This window comes from Chanodichthys erythropterus, chromosome 10, assembly GCF_024489055.1.
Source record: "Chanodichthys erythropterus isolate Z2021 chromosome 10, ASM2448905v1, whole genome shotgun sequence".
Classification (NCBI taxonomy): domain Eukaryota; kingdom Metazoa; phylum Chordata; class Actinopteri; order Cypriniformes; family Xenocyprididae; genus Chanodichthys; species Chanodichthys erythropterus.
Window position 1 is genome coordinate 56,961,458 of NC_090230.1, and position 11,423 is coordinate 56,972,880.

An 11,423-nucleotide genomic window follows, 5' to 3' on the forward strand; every position below is an offset into this window, starting at 1 on the left:
GGACTATAAACTTTTATCCCAATATTTTTGTTACTATTTGTTGTTTGCAATGCAGAAATAATGGTAACACTTTACAATACGTGTGAACTAATAAGCATTAATTCATGCTTAACTAATGCACAGATAATACTGAATTAATGTATAACTCATGATTATCTAAGCTATTCATTAATTATTGCCACATTATCAACTAATAAAGAGTCTGTCTGGCTAATATATTAGTTCATATATGAATTGTTATCAATTAAATATGTCATTGTGGATTAATTACCTAATAACTTATTTTATTAACTAATAGTGTTAATTAACTTGTTAATTACCATAGTGAGCCAAAGCCTTGTATTTCAACTTCCAGGCAAAACAGGTAAAGTAATATGCATTAATATATGATTAATTACTACATTATTTGTGCAAATACATGTGCAAATAACTATAATTACTAAATGATGAGTTAATAATGATGTGCCTCAACAAGTAAAGTCACAACATAATGATATATTCACAAACCATTAACTAATAATTAATTAATGACCATCACTGTTTATAACAGTCATTTATTAAATGCAGATTATTAAACATTGAAGGACTTTCCAAACAAGTTTCCATAACATTACATTAAAACAAATCATTAAAACATTTACAAAACATAAAATTAAATAAATGCTCCCCTTTCTATGACAACCATTAGCCTAATCATTTAAAAAAAAAAAAAAAAAACTCATTAGATGAGTTGTAATAAAGAGAAAAAAATTAAAGCAAAAAGGGAAGATTATTCTAAATTCTTGTTAGTAGCACAAGAACAAAAGCAGTCATAACCAGTAACAACACTGCTTAAAATGTCCTTAGAACTATGAGAAACAGGTAATATAACTTTACTATTTTTTTTCCAGAATGTCTGACAGATCATTGTTTCATTGACTATTTTAAATTCTTATTTAGCACCACTAGTCATTTAGTACCAAAAGCAGTCATAACCAGTAACAATACTGCTTAACATGTCCTGACGAACAGGTCTAATGCAAAATTTACTTTTTCAGAATGTCTAGCAGGTCATTTGCTTTTTTCATGGCACTGATCTGACTTGCATTTGGCTCCAAGATGCATTGAGCCATACATTTTTCTGCAAATTTTTGCAGACTGTCCCCTTTTTGAAACCAGCCCTCAGGACCTTGAATAGGTCTGGGCTAACAGCAGCCAGCTCTGCAATTGGTGCTTGGTTGACAATGGTGTTGCGATCCACCCCCACACTGTTATAGGCATCCGCCTTTGTTGAGCCACTTTTGACAAGTCGGAGGACTTTCTGGTACCGAAACACAGACTCCTCAGGAGTTCTTACTGGAAAAAATGCATGAAAGAACAGAAATGCAAATGAGGACACATCATTCCATAGACAAAGCATGCTACCACTACTAACACTAATATATACAAATAAGGTATTTTTAAGTCCATAGGTTGATTTCAAGCCAATGCCAACCTAAACTAGCTGTGGTCTCTGTGCATACATTAGGTGGCAATGGTAACTTGTAGTACCTCTTTTGAAATCGCCGGTCTGTGCTTTCTTTGATTTCTTCTTTTTTGATTTCTTTTTATACTTCTTCTTTCGTGAAGGCTCAGACGAATCAGAGTCATCAGAGTCATCTGAAGATACAACATCTTCAGATGACTCCAGCTGGAATGCTGTAGGGTTCTGGGACTGTTCTGGAATTTCAGCTTTCAGTTTAAGGGCTGTGACAGACAAAACAAGATATACAGATAATTATATCTTCTTTGAGTCTTGAACTACAGAAATAAAAAAGCATCTGTCTGTCTGTCTATCTATCCATCTATCTATCATATATCAGTGAGTATATGATAAAGTTATGATTAAATAAAGTTTTTTTTTTTTTTAATAAACATAAGAATGAATGTAATGGCCACTGGACAGCCATGTTAAACAAGCAGGGTGTGATGAGGATTTGATATTACGGATGGAGGACTCAAATCAAAAGAGATGGTTTAAAGCTGTTTGGACCCTCACTGTATTGCCCCCATTTACTGCATCCTCATACAGGAAGTACATGTATTATTCACACAGAAATCAACTAAATTAAACAGTTTTTTTAATAAACAACATACCAAGAGGACAGTATGGGTTAATTATTTTTAATTTATATTTCAAGTGTTTGGGCAACCTTTCTTTTCAGTTGCACAATAATCAGTAATTCAATTTTTGTGCCACAGGAGTGGAGGGGGAACTTAAGCATAACCTGATATTGCTGACCTGAGTTCAACATGTTCCTGGGTCAACATTTTTGTTGATCCTGGAACAACATTAAAATCAACTAATCAGATTTGAGGGACAAGTTTACAGACAAGTTTGGGCTTAAAATCATGAATTGGATCTTCTACATCAGTGTTATTCATCTATCATTTCCTTCTGATTTTTGGGATAACTTATGGGTAGGGTTAGGTTTAGGGGTAGGAATAGGGTTAAGACTAAATTTTCAGACTAGAATGTTGTTCTAGGATCAACAAAATATGTTGACCCAGGAACGCATCTAACTCAGCAATGTCAGGACGTGCGGAACTTACCATCTTCCAGTCTCTCTCTGAGAAAGTTTCTCTCTTCAGTCAAAGACTCCACTTTTTCCTCCAGAGCATGGATCTTCTCTTTCAGCATCTCAACTGTATGTTTTGTTTTGGAAAGAGTTATTTGGGCGGTTGGAGCCTCTTCTAAAAGACAAATCAAAGACGAATATGTATGCATGATCAAACAGGTGACTATGAAATATTTGCATCAGAAATACATTATTAAAGTTTTTAGTTATTTTTTATGGGCTTTTTGTGCTTTATATGGACAGGACAGTAAAAATCAGACAGAAAATCATTAGGTGGAGAGACGGGAGCAGGATCAGCAAAGGACGTCGAGACACGAATCGAACTCGTGTGGTGCATGAAGGCAGGTTTGCCATATGTCAGCGCAGCAACCAGTAGGCTATCCGCACCAAAACAGCATTACAGTTTAATGCATCTCCTACTATGAAAGTTGCAATATCCTTTTATTTTTAATTTATCACAACAGGCTATCCTGACATTTACACATAGACATTTATGATAACAACAAGGACAGACAGTCTGAATGGCTACTAAACAATAGTGCTGTATACTACCAAGGAAATGCATTTACCCAGCCGCCTAGTTTTAGATTTTAGATGCCTTTTGCTACACATTTGGCGAATCTATTAAGTATTAGGCATTGCTTAATAGAAAAGAAAGTGTACAACTTTCTTTGTTGTGCTAAACAAAACTGAAGCATTAGCTCTTTGAGGTCCTTTCAGTAGAAGTCAATGTACACCAAAAGGCTTAAAAAATACACACACACCAAATACACACACATTTGTTTAATAAATGTTCTCTGAACAATTAATGTGAGAACCATTTAAATTATAACTACATTATACTGTAATTGTTCAGTCATCCACATGTGTTTTGATTATAAAGAATGCTGATGGCTGTTCATACGAATATTTACAGTAAACATTAGTTATATTGTTGGCTGTTCTCACCTAAAACCATTTGAATTGCTTCAGAAAAAGACTGAACTCACTGAAGTTTTGGTGCCCACTGAAATGACCTTAGAGAGCTGTTTTCCTAAAAATCTTAATTTAAATTTGACAGAATAAAGGAAATCTTGGATGATGTGGGTAAATAACATTTAATTTCATTAAATTTCATTTTTGGTTAAACTATTTCTTAAGGTTAAGAAAGTACTGTAAGATTTATCTCTGAAGATGTCTGGCTCAACTGGTGCAATCAATGTTTAGTCCTGACATTACTCTAGATACTGACCTTGCACATCATTCTTGACCTCCTCCTGAGCAGGTTTGCGGACTGGAATCTCTGAGGAGTATGGAGAGTATAATAAGGGGTTGGCAAAGACATATTATTACATGAAAACAGTTTCCATCCAATTTGTTTCATTGCAAATTATATATATAAACAGTATACATTATGGTTGTTTATTATGGAATCTTTTTTCCACCACTAAATAAATATAAATGATTTAATTAATTAAAAAGGTAATTGCGATGAATAAAGTCGGAATTGCGTGATATAAACTCACAATTGTGAGAGAAAAATGTCAAAACTACAAGTTTAAATCTCGCATTTCTTAATTTTTTTTCTCAGAATTGTGAGAATTGTGAGAAACTGTTTTCACTTATGAGGAAAAGACTTTATTGAATTGTGACTTTTTATCATGCAATTCCTACTTTATAACTCGAGTTTTCATCTCTCAATTTTGAAAAAATAAATAAATCTGAATTTAGAGTTAAAAAGTCAGAATTGCGTGATAAGAACTAAAAGAAAAAAAGTCAGAATTGTGACTTTATGTCACGCAATTCTGACTTAACTCGCAGATTATTCAAACTTTTTTTTTAATCTTTTATTTAGTGGTGGAAATAAGCTTCCATACATTTTGTTGCAATAACAAGCTAGCAGTACAAGTCGGCCTCTGCCATGTGCACGTTATACCGAATGTTAGCCTACTTTAACCAAGTGTATCAAACATGACTGCTAAAGTTTTAAAACTCACCATATACATCAGAACTATATTTAGATGGTATTTTACGATTTATCCGCTTACTTCTTTTACTACTGCTTGCCATGGCTGTCACAGTAACGCCGCCGTATGCCTCCAAGTGCTCGCACGCGTCTTGCTGCGTGTGTTCTGTCAGATGATTCTGACCGTCATCCTCATCAGGAATCATTGGTTCCACTTTAATCACAGTGGCCTGGCGCTCCCCCCTAAACATAACGTGGAGCTCAGGTGGATCTTGTACATCTTTGCTGTTGTCAAATGATGTCACTAATGTCAAAGTGGGTGCTATTCCATATATTTGAACTTCGTTTAAAATTCGCAAAATATTTAGTCCTACACCCCCCTTCATGTTCAGTACTATGCAGTTCATATGGGTGGCCAGGTGATGGCCTGACTTGCTTTTCTTGTAGTTAAAAAAAAAAAAGAAAAGAAAAGAAAGAACATTTTTCATTTTTAAATGTTTAATTATACCACTTATTACCTTGACATAAAACTTAGTTAACGTCATTGTGATATTTCCAAAAGTTGTGGAAACGGTGTCCTGCATTTTTTTTTTAACTAAACGTTACTTCCGATGCTGAGAATTCCGGAAATGCGAAAAGGGTTAATGCTCCGCATCTTCGCGGCTAAATTTAGGGTAATGAGGTCAAGAAGTCAGTTTCACAGACGATTGGTTACATTTGGATTACTGCTTAAAAATGAATCTAACGACAGAGCTGTTACTTCTGCTGATCGATAAGCCAACAAAGAGGACTAATGCAAGACTCGTAAAATGGCTACAGAAAAAGAGACTTCTAGCAAGGAAGATGTTGTGTCAGATTTGTGGTCGTGGCATGAAAATGAAAAGACGCCACGATACATCAGACGGCTTTCACTGGTAGGTTGTATTAGATCTGCACATTTCCCCTGGCACGATTTTATTTGACCTTTCAAATACTATTTTATGTGGTAACTGTGCATTAAAACGGTCAGGTTGTCGCGTCTGTAGACACGGTGTAACATTAGGCAGTCTGTAGCAGTTAGACTGTAGTGAACCATTTTCCAATTTTACAAAAATTGGCAGTTACGAAGAGAATAATGTAATTTTTTTTAAAATTGTAATATTCTTTCACTCTAATAAAAAACCCTGCTTAAGTGATCTAAAATGGATGTATTGCTTTAGAAACTAAAACTAGAATACAGTCGCAGTCGTATCTCTATTTCATTACTTTTCATTTTTTATGCAAATATTTAACCAATGAAACGTGGTAAAGAGAGCTTGCTCCTAAACCTCATAACTCCATTGGCTCCTCAAACTTACTCCACCCGCCTCTATGTGCTGCATGTGGTTTGAGCATCTCACCTTGTTTGCAGTCTGAAGGTAAATAAAGACTGCTGTTTGAATAAATACAGCGTTTTCTTTACTCAAGAAATACTATATTTATAAAAGATGTTTTTTTTTTGTTTTTGTTTTTTTGTATTTAAGAAGTGGAGAAGAGTGTCTTAGTCTAGCATATGTTGTTTGTTTTCACATCCAGTGGCACCTTAAGTGTTATCTTTACATCTTTACTCTTAACATGATAATTTGACCAAAATACAGAAAAAACTGTGCGCCCACATAGCGACAGAAAATTATATAACACGCAAGTTAATGAAAACATAATGCGATGCAAGTATGTTGCCTTCACATGCTATCAGACATTTTCTAATTCCCACTTTAAAAATCGTGAATGCGAGTTTGTTGCATTCAAGTGCTTTGTTGTTAGAATGCACAGGAATAATGGAGGACATAGGTTTATTCCTGCATATTTATTGGGAAAATCTTATTAAAGCCAAAATTATATTTAGTGTATTATTCATTAACAACCATATAAACATTCACAATGCTATACATTTTGTATTGGCTATTACATAATAGAAATGGTCACAGAGAAATAAATACTTTTAATTATATTTAAAGTACAGATGATGTATCTAGATATTATTATTTAACACTGTTTTAACATTTCCTTATGATTTATCCAGGGAATGCAGACATCAAAGCCACAGAGGCAGAAAATGCAGTAGGACTGTCAGAGCAAAATCACTCTTTCAGAATTCAAAAAAATCCCTGTCTTCATGGATGACATTTATTTACCGGTAAGTCAACACTTTTCCCAACCCATGTGGTCTTCAGTAGGCTACACATTGACCTGGCTTAGGGACTAACTTGTAGCAATGAATCAATTAATAAATAAGTAAATAAAATTACTGGAACACTTTGACCAAAAAAAAAAAAAAAAAATGTAATAGATCTAGGATTGCATTTTTCCAATTACAACAAAACAAATTGCATTCTAATTCAATGTAGATGTGCTTATGATTATAGTTCTGTTACCTTTTAGTTGATTCTCTTTTACCTGTCATGACTCATGTGAGTCCTGGAATATCCATACTGGATTAAATATACAACATCATTTTTATGTGTGTGTATTTAAAACACCCTGTAGCTTCTGGGCATGTTAAGTGAAGCAGTCAGTAATATGAAAAATAACTAAGCTATGCACTTATTTACTATTTATTACCAGGTTTTCTCAGGGCTTGCATCTCAGACAAATCGACATGAAGCAAGATGGAATTGCAAGAAGTTCCCGAACTATGTCCAAGATGGCTGCAGCATTAAGAAAGGTTTGCAGGTGTGCTATGAGGCGCCATACACGAAGAAGTGGGCAAATTATTGGACATCCCAGAGAATTTGCTGTTATTGATGAAAGCAGCTTTCGTCATAAACGTAAGGTGAGTTCAAGGATGACAGCACAGTGTTCTGTCCATTATGAAAATATTCACCTTGTGAAGTCACAAAGTAGTAACCTACAGTGGAGATCAAAACTAGAGAACAATTTATGAACACTTGATTTTTTCAGAAATAATGTTCTTCTTTGTTCAAAATTTGAAGGAATTTTAGTTGTGGCCATGCTAGTAGAACAGTGTTTTACAAAATAACCAAAGCACTTCGCAACAAAAAGCTTCATTTTGTGGAAAACACAAAAATTAGAGAACCGCAATGATTGTAGGACAAAGAAAGATTACATTTGAAATTTTTAAAGGTTATAGGCAGCAGTCAAACATTAGTAGGAACTGTACAGACCCTTACTTTGAATGACTTCAGCACATCTGAGGCCAGTCTCTGCTCTCTCTGTTCTTTCCCTACTCTTCTTCCAGTCTCTTCCACAGTTTGCTCACTGTAATGGGTTTCTTAGCCATAACTTTGTCACCAGGACTCTGGACTGGCCATTTAATTATTTCAATGGTTTCAGATTAAGTGAACTTTGGGTCAGTTCTTCTCTGTCCACACAACATGCTCCTCAGCAAAAGTTAGTCTAGCATGTTGATGAGAGGTTTGTTCACTGCAGAGTGGGCTTTCAGTCCAAATTTTCTTAAATGTCGAGAAACTGTATTGCCGAGGTAGATCCTTACCCTGTTCAGAGCTTAACCGGTGAGAATTTCCAGCTGCAGTGTTGATCTGATTGCCCATTGAGATTCTCTGTATCCTGTCCTCTTGTGCATTGGTCTTTCGTGGGCGACCAGCCTTTTAGGGGGACTTGAATGAGTTTGTGACATTGTAAAGATGCAATATTGACCAACTGTAATGACCAACTTCTCTTTCTATGGCTGAAAGGGTCATCCCTTTGGCCTTCATCTGGACAACTTGCTGTCACTTTAGAATGGTTCACCATCTTGCAATGTCAGTGAAAGCTGGAAAGTTAGACTGCCAGTTAAATAGGCTTTGTCAGATACTGTAAAATTAGCACCGGGTACCAGATTAATACCAATAACTGGAAGTTATCTGAAAGTGTTCTTTAATTTTGATAAGTGTCTATATCATCTATACCATGCTTCACAATATGTTTAACTAACATTGCCTATAAATATGCTTAAAACTGTGCTTTCACTCCTGTTTGGATAACTTTAAGCAGTGACCTCGAAATTTAGGAAATTGTAGGTTGTGCTTTAATTTTCATTCATTGTATTTTAATAATCACTTTTGTGTATTAAATCAGTTTGTTTACCGTTCTCAATTCTCATTATTATCTATGGTAACTGCATTTGCTCCCATCTTTAATACTAACTTCTGCAAACTTAGAGCAAATGACAGCAGAGACAATTTTTTTTGTTTGTAATTAATAGTATATAATACATATGTTGATCCATTACTGGTATACTAAACACACATATGATTTTTGAGTGATTTTTTTGTTTTGTTTTGGAAGCCATTTTTTAACTTTTGCCATTGAGATATATATATATATATCTTTGTGTGTGTCATGTCTTTGTAGACCCAATATGATATAATTTAATATAACTTTTTTTTACAGTATGGCAGAGGGAGGGCAGCCGCAACTTGGAGACGAAAAAAGTGGGTCTTTGGCATACTAGGAGTAAAGGATGAGCGACGACATCCAGTCTTACGGCTTGTAAAGAGAAGAGGAAGGCAGAATCTTGTACCAATTGTGGTTAAGCATGTGCGACCTGGAACCACCATTATAAGTGACGAATGGAGAGCTTATAGAGGTGCATTAGCTGCCATGGGCTACACTCACTTTAGAGTCAATCACAGACAGTGGTTCGTGGATCCCCACAGTGGAGCCCACACCCAGCATCTCGAGAGAGCATGGTTGAAGTACAAATCTACTATTTGGAGACTTAGAGGAAACAGAACAGAAAAAATCCTGAAGCAACACCTCTCAGTCATTGAATGGACTCACTGGCTGGCTGACAAACATAGCCAAGGTCCCCTTGGTAGACTGTTCAAAGACATTCGCCAGCACTATCCTGTATAGTAGTTTTTCAAAACGCACAATGTAATGTTATGGAAACATGTTTTTGGAAATTGCTTCAATGTTTAAAAATCTGTGTTTAATAAATGGCTTTTATAAACAAAGTAATGGTCATTAATTAATTATCAGTTAATGGTTTGTGAATATATCATTATGTTGTGACTTTACTTGTTGAGGCACATCATTATTAACTCATCATTTAGTAATTATAGTTATTTGCACATGTATTTGCACAAATAATGTAGTAATTAATCATATATTAATGCATATTACTTTACCTGTTTTGCCTGGAAGTTGAAATACAAGGCTTTGGCTCACTATGGTAATTAACAAGTTAATTAACACTATTAGTTAATAAAATAAGTTATTAGGTAATTAATCCACAATGACATATTTAATTGATAACAATTCATATATGAACTAATATATTAACCAGACAGACTCTTTATTAGTTGATAATGTGGCAATAATTAATGAATAGCTTAGATAATCATGAGTTATACATTAATTCAGTATTATCTGTGCATTAGTTAAGCATGAATTAATGATTATTAGTGCACACGTATTGTAAAGTGTTACCAAAATAATAATACTGAGAGGCTGAAAACACTGTTTGTAAAGTGGTTTCAGACATATAGGCAATTCCGGTTTGATCATAATTTAAGGTTAATAGACGTTGCAGAATCACAGTCATTTAGGAATAAGATTGCGTATGAGTTTGAATCGAGATCGCAATCTTGTAATTATTAATATACATATATGGCTCTATAACCTATGTATTTTTAAAAGCAACCCACTGAACCTGATGCACTAGAATCGCTGTTTGGACATTTATTAGGAACGAGACCGGACAACGTGACTGAGTGTCTTAAATACAGGTGTTGATGGGTGAGGTGATGAGGTGCAGGTGTGAGTGATTAGTACTCCGGAGATTGGGTGCGCTGTGACTGGAGGGTGTTGGAGCCTGGCGTGTCTGTGACAGTACACATATTTAGTCTCCACGTTTTCGGGAATGAAGATCTGACCCTGATCTACATAATTCTGTCTTAAATCAGAGTATATTTTTTAATATATATTTCAACACAAGTAGTCTACACATCTTACAGGCTGCACTGGATCCTCTACACAAAGGTAGAGGATACAAATACAGGTCTTTATTGAAAGAGTAATCCACACTCGAGGTCAAAGAACAAGTAAAGGGTCAAAATACACAAGGCGGTAGGCCAAACAGACAAAAAGGCAGGAACACACAGGCAAAACAGGGAAATCCAAAAGACAGGCAATAATCCAAGAACCAGAAGACCAGAAACCAGGGGAACTGCTTGCTAATGTCTTTTAATGTAAGGACAATACTTTATTTACTATACATTTGATTATTTAATTTCTTACTTGAATGCCTACTGTAGCCAACCAAAAAAAAGCACTGTTCATTTCATTTGTATCTTTCTTTTATAGTATTTTCAATATTGTTTGTAATTTGTATCCTTGCTTATTTTTAATATAAAAACAAACAAACAAACAAACAAAAAAAACTGTATTGTAAAGCCTGCATTTCAAAACTGAAAGACTATAGACCAGTCACTTTATGAAATGTTTTGAGAGGCTGGTATTAGTATATCTAAAGGTCATCATTGGCTCATTGCTGGATCCATTCCAGTTTGCATACAGGCCTAATAGGTCTGTTTGAAGATGCACTGAACATGGGACTGTATTTTACTTTGAAGCATTTTGACTCTCCAAGGTCTTATGCATGCATTCTTTTTGCAGATTTTAACACAGCCTTCCATAAAATTATCCCTGACATTCTTCATCTCAAACTCAGTCAGGTCAAAATCTATTTGCAGCTTGATCACTTACTTTCTCACTAACAGAGTACAGCAGGTGAAACTTTGGGTATTTACATCCAGCACAAGCATCCTCAGTATCGGCGCCCCTCAAAAGTGTGTGCTTTCCCCATTGTTATTTCCCATATGTACAAACGACTGCACTGAGATGATTGTTGATTTTAAGAAGAGCCCTTCCTGTTTATCTTCACTCATTATCAATGG

General features: G+C 35.1%; 1 long non-coding RNA gene and 1 pseudogene across 1 annotated transcript; one reads left to right on the forward strand and one right to left on the reverse strand.

Annotated features, from left to right (window-relative positions):
• Window positions 1-1,025: 1,025 nt before the first annotated feature.
• LOC137028409 (coiled-coil domain-containing protein 106-like) lies at window positions 1,026-4,649 on the reverse strand (annotated as a pseudogene).
• A 1,961-nt stretch (window positions 4,650-6,610) lies between these two features.
• LOC137027642 (uncharacterized) lies at window positions 6,611-9,293 on the forward strand. Its single transcript, XR_010896061.1, has 3 exons — window positions 6,611-6,697; window positions 7,126-7,333; window positions 8,914-9,293. It is a non-coding gene; the product is annotated as an uncharacterized lncRNA (long non-coding RNA).
• Window positions 9,294-11,423: the final 2,130 nt, after the last annotated feature.